Genomic DNA, 9,780 nt, shown 5'->3' with positions numbered 1-9,780 from the left:
CCCCAAACTTGGCACTCCAGATGTTCTGGGACTACAACTCCCATCATCCCTGACCACTGGTCCTGTTAGCTAGGGATGATGGGAGTTGTAGTCCCAAAACAAGTTTGGGGGTGCCTGCCATAGAAGTTGTAAAGAGCATTGTACATTCAACTTGAAGAGTGTCTGAAGCTTCCCTTTGATCAGAAACCCTGACCATGTAGGCTTCCTGAATGTGGAGACGATTCTAAACATGTTCAGCTGAACATGAGAAGAATCATCCTTCAGACCTTCCCACTCAAGGCACAAAGGTTGGAGATGGAACCAGCAGGTTTGGACATGTTTAGGGCAACAGTGGGATCCATGGCCTGGCTCCTTCTCTCTGTATTCTTTGAACACATGTTGGGAATAATATCCACTCTGTGCATTGGCTTGGTGACTTGCTCTGACTTGTTTTGGTTGCAGTCAAAGTATGTTCCTTCTTGCATCCAATGTACTTTTCACCAGTGGTACTCTAAAAGCACAAATAAAAATGAGCACAAAACTAAGAATCAAAATGTGTTCCCTTGGGCCAGACTTCTCCAACCTGGTACCCTCCAGATGCTGTGGGATTCCAACTCCTGTAATGTTTGACCATTGGCCATGATGACTGGAAGCGATGGGAGTTGGAATCCAACAATATCTGGAGGACCACAAGTCTCCCATTCCCTGCTGTATGGTTTTATATATGGTGCCCATTATCTTCAGGTTGGGTAAGGTTCACATAGTTGTTGTTGCTAACATATGTATCCCTGGGGTGGTGAAATCTTCTAAACGCCCAAATCTTTGGCTCACGTGTACATATAAAGGGCTAGACTGTGTACCTGTGTGCCTATGTCATTCAGCACTTTGGAGACTGGAGGTGACAGTTCTTCCGATGATAAAGCAACAAGAAAAAGAAAACATGTCTCTAGTTCTTGTAAGTGATATGCAGATTATCATGCACTTCACTGTATTGTAGACTGTCATGTCATAGTTTAAGTACTGAAAACCTGGTGCACAAGTCAGTGTAATTTGATCTAACTGAACTGGAATTACCCACAATGTATGCTAAAGTGACAACCCCTAGTCTATTTGAAGCTTTGAAATCACTTTCATCACACATCACTGGAAATCTCTCAGAAGGACAAACATAGTTAGTAAACAGAGGGATTTTCTAGCCTGCCTCAACAGAAAGGAAAAAATATGTATTTTCTGTCTTTATACGCTGAGCTGTTTGAGCAATGAAAGGAGTGTGCATTGTCTGTTAAGCCATTATCTATAGAATTCAGGCTTCACAGAGATGTTGGTTGCTAACAGGGTTATATTCAGCTCCTTAACAGAGCTCTTATGCAGACCTGCAGCAAGGTTTCACATAGACCGAGGGAAAACAGGCTGGTGGGGAATTCTGGGGCTAGGCTGTTCTTAAGAAAACAGTTCACAGTTATTTCACTAGGCCCAAAGGCAACACAGCATGAGACAAATTAAAATTCCAAGACAGGAAACCAAAAGAAATTGAAAGTTCGAAGCATGGTCACAGGAACAAGGGAGCACAGCAAGTCTGGGAGCCTTATACTTCATCAGACCATTGTTTCCTCTAGCTCAGTATAGCCTAGATTCTTCACTAACTGGCAGTGGTTCTCCAGGATTCCAGAGTTAAGTATAATTGTTTAATTTACACTGAAATGGAGAATGCCTATGTGCATTGCTGAAAGAGTTTAACTGGAAGATTCCATTGAAGATAAAGAAAAGCCAAGAAGAGCTCTCTGAGCTCTTTGATGGGTTGATAATTAACTGTTGTTCTCTGGTAGCTCTGACAAGGTGTTTCACCTTAGATCACATGAGAGGCTATTGAATTGCAAATTCGCCATCTTGGAAGGGTGATAATGGAGCTCACTCCAGGAGCACACAGCCTCAAACTGGAATGGCGGCTGGAATGGGGGGAAGGGAGAGAGTTTTGATCTCAATCCTGTTTAAAATTATTTCTAAGATGATGCTGAGCCTAGGCTTGGATAAGCATATGTTGTATGGAATTATTTGGATGTGGATCTCGGCAATCTTTCATTCCAAAAGGAGTCAGTTTTTATGCATCCAGTTGCTTCAAGCTGCACAATACAGTGGTACCTCGGGTTACTAACTTAATTAGTTCCGGAGGTCCATTCTTAACCCAAAACCGTTCTCAATCTGAGGAGCACTTTCACTAATGGGGCCTCCTGCTGCCGCCTAGTGATTTCCATTCTCATCCTGGGGCAAAGTTCTCAACCTTAGGTACTACTTCCGGGTTAGCGGAGTTTGTAACCCAAAGTGTTTGTAACCCGAAGCATTTATAACCTGAGTTACCACTGTACTAATATCTGCAATATGCAGGAAGAGGTCTCTCCTAGTCCCACATGGAGCTACCAGGGATTGAATCTGGGACCTTTTACATGCTACATCTCTACCAGAAAGGGTGGACAGAAGGGCAAAACAACAATGTAATTATCTGGCTATGAAAGAATGAGTATCTAGACTACTCTGAGCTTGTTTCCACAATCACCCATAATGAAATAACAAGAACACTTTAATCTTGCAGGTATATTCAAGGGGAAATCCGAGCTGAGTCAACAGCTCCTGAGTCTTTCTTGCATATGGGAGCTTTTTCGAAAAGGATCCCAAAGCCTTGTAGCTATCAGTGAGCAGCAATTTTTTAAAGTTTATGAGCTAGTATTGCACAGAACCTGGAGTATTAAAGTCTAAAAGCCAGGCCAGATTGCAACAGCGTAAAGAAGAATAAGGTCAGGACCAACGCATATATTGCAGATTCTGCCACCACAACCACCAGGGTTATAGCCTGAAACTACAGTCAATTGCATACCCTTGTGGGGGCTTAGTGATACTGAACTTCATGCCTCTGAAACAGAAAAGGGAACGGGAACAAGAAAAGGGAAAAAAGGCAGTAGAATTTTCTTTTGACACCAGCTTTCAAATCCTCTAATCCGGCCCTAACCATTCCATATGTAAATCGCAGATTCTCCCTGTCAGTTTAAATCATGTTGAAAACATTTGTGTGGGTGGGTGGTTGCAAATGTCAAATAAGTATGCCTTCCCCCATCTGTTTGCACAAGCACATTGCATGATCTGAATCACTTGAACAGCAGATAATTTATGAAAGACAATTTGTAAATAAAAATAGCTTTATTGTTGCAGATTTCCAGCAATTTCTCCCTATGCAAATATTTATATCTAGGATATGATTTAAATCCCCTCAAGAGGATGGATGATCAGAACCAGAGAAAAATGCTATAGGCAAAGGAAGAGTTATCAGAATATGGAGAATTCAGCATTTAGCAGAAGGCTAACGCAGTGCCTCTATTCATCTAGGCTGTGCTTCACGCAGCCTGGCGACATGCATTATTTATTTCCCCCAATTGCAGCAATATAATGTTTTTATGGCATGTTATAGTTCAGAACCTGTATACTATTCTCCCCATTGCAAAAAATAATTGCAACTCAAGGTGTTATTTCTTCTAACACAGGCACACTGCTTTCTACTGGAGTTAATACATGTCAGTTTTATATTGTTCTTCTTTCCTTGTTGCTTGAAATGTATCAGGTAGATATCCCCCTGAGTGCCAAAGGAAGGTAAACCATGGCTCACCTCCAGTTAATCACATTCTTGGGCATTAAAGCAAAACAAACAAACAAACAAACAAAACTTTACACTCTTTTATGCCAGGTCTACTGCAGAACACAGTAGAAAAGACAGCACATTTTGCTGTCAATTTATCAGTCAACAATATTTCAAATCATTTTTCAGGCTGCCCCGAATGCATCTTCATACCTTGAAAGATAGATTGAGAAACTGATTTCTGAAATGTCATTTTATCTCCTTTAAAACTACCAGCCGGGGCAACTCAGGCAGCAGATTATAACCACTAAAAGGCAGCAACTCTTTCATTGTTTGGTTTATTATTTTACCACTTAATGATTTTTTAGTCACAGGAAATTAAATGCCTTTGTCCATCTCTAGGTCTTTGTTGCATCTCTTTATCAGGAGGCAAATTCTATACCACTGAATTAAAGATATTGAAAGCAACCCAACTACAGCAAAAGTTAAAAGTCAAAATTTAGTGAATTTTCCAAATTGACAGAGCAAAATGCAAACACTATTTGCTTGTCAAGCTTCAATTCAAAATTTGAATGAATTAAACTTCTTAGCACATCTTGGTTGTTGTTTTTTATTTCACAAGTTTCAAATCCAAATGCTTCCTGATTATTTACTCTCTGTACCACTCTTTGTACAAATATATATATATCAAAGAAAACATAAAATGAAAATATGGAGTTAACAAATGTAATTAACCCCCTGTCCCAATATACTCAACAGTACAACATCAGTAGAAACAAATCACACTACCATATCATAGAACAATAGAATTGTATAACTGGAAGAGACCCCGTGGGTCATCTACTCCAACCTCCTGCAATGCAGGAATCTCAACTAAAGCATCCATAACAGATGGCCATCCAAGCTCAGCTTGAAAGCCTACAAGGAAGGAGAGTCCACCACCTTCCAATGGAGTCCGTTCCACGGTCAAACACCTCTTAACGTCAGAAAGTTCTTCCTGGTGTTTAGTTGGAATCTCCTTTCTTGTAACTTGAAGCCATTGGTTTCGGGCCCAGCCTCCAAACCAATAAGACTGCAGAAAATCAACCAATGACATGGCCAAGGACCTCTTGGAGATCCAAAGACCAGGAAAGGCAAATTTTAGCTATCAAGTGTGAAATACAAATTACTATTTAATGTAATCTGTCAATTGTCATTAGATACTAGATATAATTGAAAGCTATCTATCAAATGCTATAAGATGAAACAGGCCATTACATATCAAATATCTGCTGATGTTCCTATGCAATGTGCAGCAGCAAGAGAATATTGGGAGTGTTTTAGGACAAACTTGCTACTGGGGGGAGAGGGAGAGATGGGATAGAATGAGAGTTCTATTCACAGAAGGTATCTTTCCTTGACCAGAAGAAATCTTTCCATGAACACCAGTCTTCTTCAGAAGATTATTCTCCCACAGGGGAAAAACATCAGATATCCAAGCAACTGTCAAATCGCAACATGCCACTGGAAGGCTTTGTGTGAACTAACCAGGCACAGCAGAGCAAGTCTCAGGAATCTTTAAGGCATGTAAAAGTTCTTTGACAGGCATGTATCCTTGTAATATATACCATTGAATATAGCTTTCAGTTAACACTAGTGACTGTTGACATTGCATGTCAACTGTTATATACTACCAGATGTCTCTGGCAGTATATCAAACTTTATACAATGAGAACCAGACCATAGCCCTTCTTCAAAACTTGCACTTATTCAAATTTTGCAATGCAGTTCTCCAACCAGTGTTTACAAAAATGCATACATTGGAGAAACGTGTGCATAAAAATGAATATATTAGTAGGGGGAAATATAAAAGTGAATAATATTAGGAGAAATTGCTTGCAAAAAATGTGTGCATTACTTAAACTGCATACAAAATGTGCTGCTTAGGAGAAATATTTCATGATTATTTTATTTTATTTTTTTGCAGAAATGTGGAGTACTAAATTGAAACGGAAAAAAAGAGAATCCAAGCAAACAAAAATTTTCAGAACCTTCCGATCCTAGTATTGACTTGAAATTTCTTTTACATTGTAATTTTGGTTGCTCAAAAGAATGAACTGCACAGAATCGCTGACTAGAGCCTGACCCTGCTTCTGTATTCACACAGAGATGGTTTCCCTACCTGCCGCCCTCATGTCATTACGGCATGCCTAAACTGGCATATGGCGTGGGAGCTGACTTTATAGCTGACTTTCCTCCTCGACAGCTACCTCCTGGCTCTTCTCTTCAAATCTGGTCATCTGATCATCCCTCTGCCCTGTGTGAATGTACCAAACCATATGGCCCTTAATTAACAATTCAAATATATAGCTGCTCCATTAAAATAAAGGACTGAACTTTTCTGCAAACTTTTCAGTTGAGACAAAAAATCTTCAATTTGAAAGGTTTCATAACTACAAAGTGTATCCTACATACAATGTAAATCTAGTTCCTCCTTGATACAGCCATATTACTTAGATTACCAAGAGGCAATAAGCCCAACTGCACAGTTACAATGACAACTTGGCCATCTGAAACAGAAAAGGAAATACAGACTTAAGAAGCTTAATGTAGGCACTTTCATTTTCATTTTTATTTTTAAAAAATAAGTTTAAATGAAAAGCTCAAACTTCATATATTTAGCTGGGGAACCAACACTTTACCTCCTCGTTTGTATTATAGATGTGAAACAGTAATATTAAACTTAGAAAGATACTATGTGTAGTGGAACAGTGTTAAGGTTTTAGATAATATTGCTTTGTAGTACAACAAACTCTGCATTTCAAAGCAGAGTCTTAGTCTGCCACTGGCAAAACAGTGATCAAACACATCCCAGTTTTGATCTATGTTAGTTGTACAGGATCACATTTTTGGACATAGTATACACTATAGGAAATCTGTGAAAGAAGCTTTGGGAGTAGTAGGTTGACTGTTTCCTACTTTGTATTTTAGCTTGCTACACTGTCCCAAAGGCCCAAGTGTGTATCCTTTAAAATTTATAGATTAATGATGTTGAAACCTCTCCTCCCTTTCCTCTAATGTGTGAACACCTATCTAATTATTTTGCAATGGTTGGGCATGACCCAGCCAAAGTAAATGATGCTCTAGGCCCCATTTATTTTAATGGAGGAATTAGGCACCTGTTTAAATGTTCTCCTATTAAAATCAAGGGTACCTCCGCTAAAGCATATTTTAAATGTCGTTAATCTAAAGGGAAAACAGTGGGACAATGTGTCCCAATTACTGTAAGGTTAAGAGTAATCTCACCTCATTTTTTATTTTTTATTTGTCAATTGCCCTTCATCAAGAGATTTCAGGACAGTGTACAAAAGTGCAAAACTAATTTGCACACTACTTACAGTTTAAAACCAGTATACAAACCAGTAAATAATCCTAATCCTAATAAAATATAAATAGACAAAAAATAATTAAAACCTGAATGACTACAATCAGGGCTGGCTCTAATGTTAGACAGAGTGAAGTAGATGCCTCAGGCAACAGATACAGGGACTTGGGTCCCAGACATTTATGGCTCTGGGGATGCAAATCTTTCTGTATGGGGATTTTGTAAATTAATAGTTTAGAAGAAGAGGAGGATGGAATTCAGTGGGGAGGAATCAGTTTAGGAGATTACTAGTTGTAATCACACGCATCTCATATTTCATTTGATTGTATATTTTGTAAAGAAATTGTCCAACTGGAAATGGTGTGTTTGTTTTCACCATTTCTCAGATAAACACTCTGTTTATTGCTAGCCCTGGGTAATTGCCAGTGATACCCATGCTTAAAGAGTCTGAAGACCTACTCCGTCCCTCCGCCTACACAGTGCGGTTAGCACAGCAAGCCTGTGACAAACCCTTTTACAAAGTCAGTTTTATGTTTAACTTCCACATCAACCGAAATGACAGTGCACAAATTTCACCCTGTTTTAAAGGCATCATTATGTGCACATGTTTGTCAAAAGCAAAAGGGGAAGAACACACAGCCTCGGAGCTTGGAAGCATGTGAAATTACTGTTTTGAGCGATACACTGAAACCCAACTTCATTAAACACTGACTGCTGCTGTGACTACTGGGGAGTGAGACTTGAATGGATTCATAATAAAAGCAATTTTATGTGGATGTGAAGAAAACTGGGAATTATTAAGTGAACAGTAATGAACACCTTGCCATCGGAAGATGGATGATAAGAAACTGTAGTCAATACCCCATTAGCAAGTCCATTATAACCTTGGAATAGAAACATACTTTATTGCAGAAGGCTAACACAATTGTAAGTGAACTTTAACAGCTGAATAAATGTGTGTGGTAATGTATGGTTACAGGAGTTAAATGAGTCTCACTCTTATTCCTGCTGCAAACAAAAAAAAATAGTTAAGTCATTATCGGGCACATTATCAAACCCTTCATTACTGCAACTTGTACAGTTGAAGTTAATGTCATGTTGACGCTTCCATTACAAATTCCCGTTTTTAAGTTGCTCAGTAGAAATTCTGCATTCTGCAATTCATCTCTAGATCATGGTTAAAAAATGATTTCCAGTAATTAATGGGTTTTTTTCAGGAAAATGTCATAGTAAATTGAAAATTGCAACTACTGGGTCACACATGGCTGCTGGACCTTAATTGACTCAATAGGAACATAAGAATTGTCTATGCTGGATCAGACAAGGGCTGCAATACTATACACATTTACCTAGGAGTAAGCCCCACCGAACATAGCGGGGCTTGTTTCTGAGTAAGCATGCGAAATTTTCCACTGTAAGATGTGATCTAGTTCATCAGCTTTCTTCCATCATCACTGGCCAACCACATGGCACTTAGGAAGCTCAAACAAAGCAAAACAGAGATTGACATCTCTTGCTCCTTTCCCCCAAATTATCAGAGGGATAATGTGTCTGAATATAGAGGTCACATAGCTGTCGCTTGATATGACTCTGTGTTATGAATTTGTCTAACCTTTTAAAAGCCACTGGAGCTAAAGGCTATTACCACCTCTTGTGGTTATTAATTCCAAATGTTATGTTACATGATAGCACTTTATTGTGTGAGTCATGAACTTGCTACTAACTAATGTCATTGACTATAGTGTTACAGGCTAGAAGCATTTCTCTTTATTTCATCACTCCACAGCCACTAGCCATCCTATTGGCTATAGCGTTTCATTTATTCATTCATTTCATAAAATTTATATACCACTTGATTGTGGAAAAAAGGCTCAAAGTGGTTTACAAAAAGATAAAACAGGAAAGGTATCACTAAAAATTTACAACCATAATTTAAAACATACTGAAAGTGAAAACCACAATAGAACAGGCTAAAAGAAATTAAAACTCATGCATACTTTCTAAGCATCTGGGTAGGCCTGTCTAAATAAGAATGTCTTCAGCAGGTTCTGAAAATAAAAGTGTGCTCGCAAGACGTCTGATATACACTTCTTTTTGTGTTGAGTTTCCAGGCACAGGTCTATGATTTCCATGTTCATGTCTGACCTTTTTTTTCCCTTCTGTCACTTTCTCTAGATAAACCCACATTTTATCACTTAATCAGAGCAAATGGCAATCAGGTTTTCTGGCTTCCAACAACTTGCGACCACTTGACCCTCCTGCATCTACTGCCAGAGCTGGTAGTTTAGAAAGCCCAGCCCCGGATAATATTTAAAGTCTAACTTTAAAGGACTTTTGCACTGGAATGGACTTTTAATCACTGTCATGAAACAGCTATAGTCTACTTTTAATTTAACATTCAGTGTGTACACAGGACACATATACACACGCACATATTTGAAAAATCAGAACTGGCTTTTCGGGGAAGAAAGGAAAGTACTAAATGCAGGGATGAAGGGGAAGAGATATTTGAAACATTTTGAAAAATAAATCTGTGCTCTGCCCCTTTTGTTCCTGTTAAGTGTTGTTACCCATCCTAAGTGATAGGATTGCTGCTGGTTAATATATCAACCATCTGAAAATAAAATAAAGAATATTGAAAAGAAAATCTGTTAATTATGTTATTTGACAGAATACAGAATTTAGACATAATACTTACAAGCTGTATAACTGATGTATTGTGGGGGTCGATTTAGCGCTGGGAGAGTAGCACACATGCACTGGGTGCTGAGCCAAGGTGCTGGGCTTTCAGAAGGAGGCATGAAGCTCTGACAAG

General features: G+C 38.8%; 1 long non-coding RNA gene across 3 annotated transcripts in view; it reads right to left on the bottom strand.

Annotated features, from left to right (window-relative positions):
* Positions 1 to 9,780, bottom strand: part of LOC309378246 — a 221,306-nt gene that overhangs the window by 44,714 nt on the left and 166,812 nt on the right. For 2 of the 3 annotated variants that reach the window (XR_014171936.1, XR_014171939.1), the window contains one exon: positions 5,763 to 5,897. This is a non-coding gene — a long non-coding RNA (uncharacterized lncRNA). Of the gene's footprint in view, positions 1 to 233; positions 491 to 5,762; positions 5,898 to 9,780 lie in introns of those variants that run through there. The other variant, XR_014171937.1, reaches the window with a different exon arrangement.

This window comes from Podarcis melisellensis (genome assembly GCF_964234715.1).
Source record: "Podarcis melisellensis genome assembly, chromosome: 9".
NCBI lineage: Eukaryota > Metazoa > Chordata > Lepidosauria > Squamata > Lacertidae > Podarcis > Podarcis melisellensis.
This window is presented reverse-complemented; position numbering and strand designations above follow the sequence as displayed.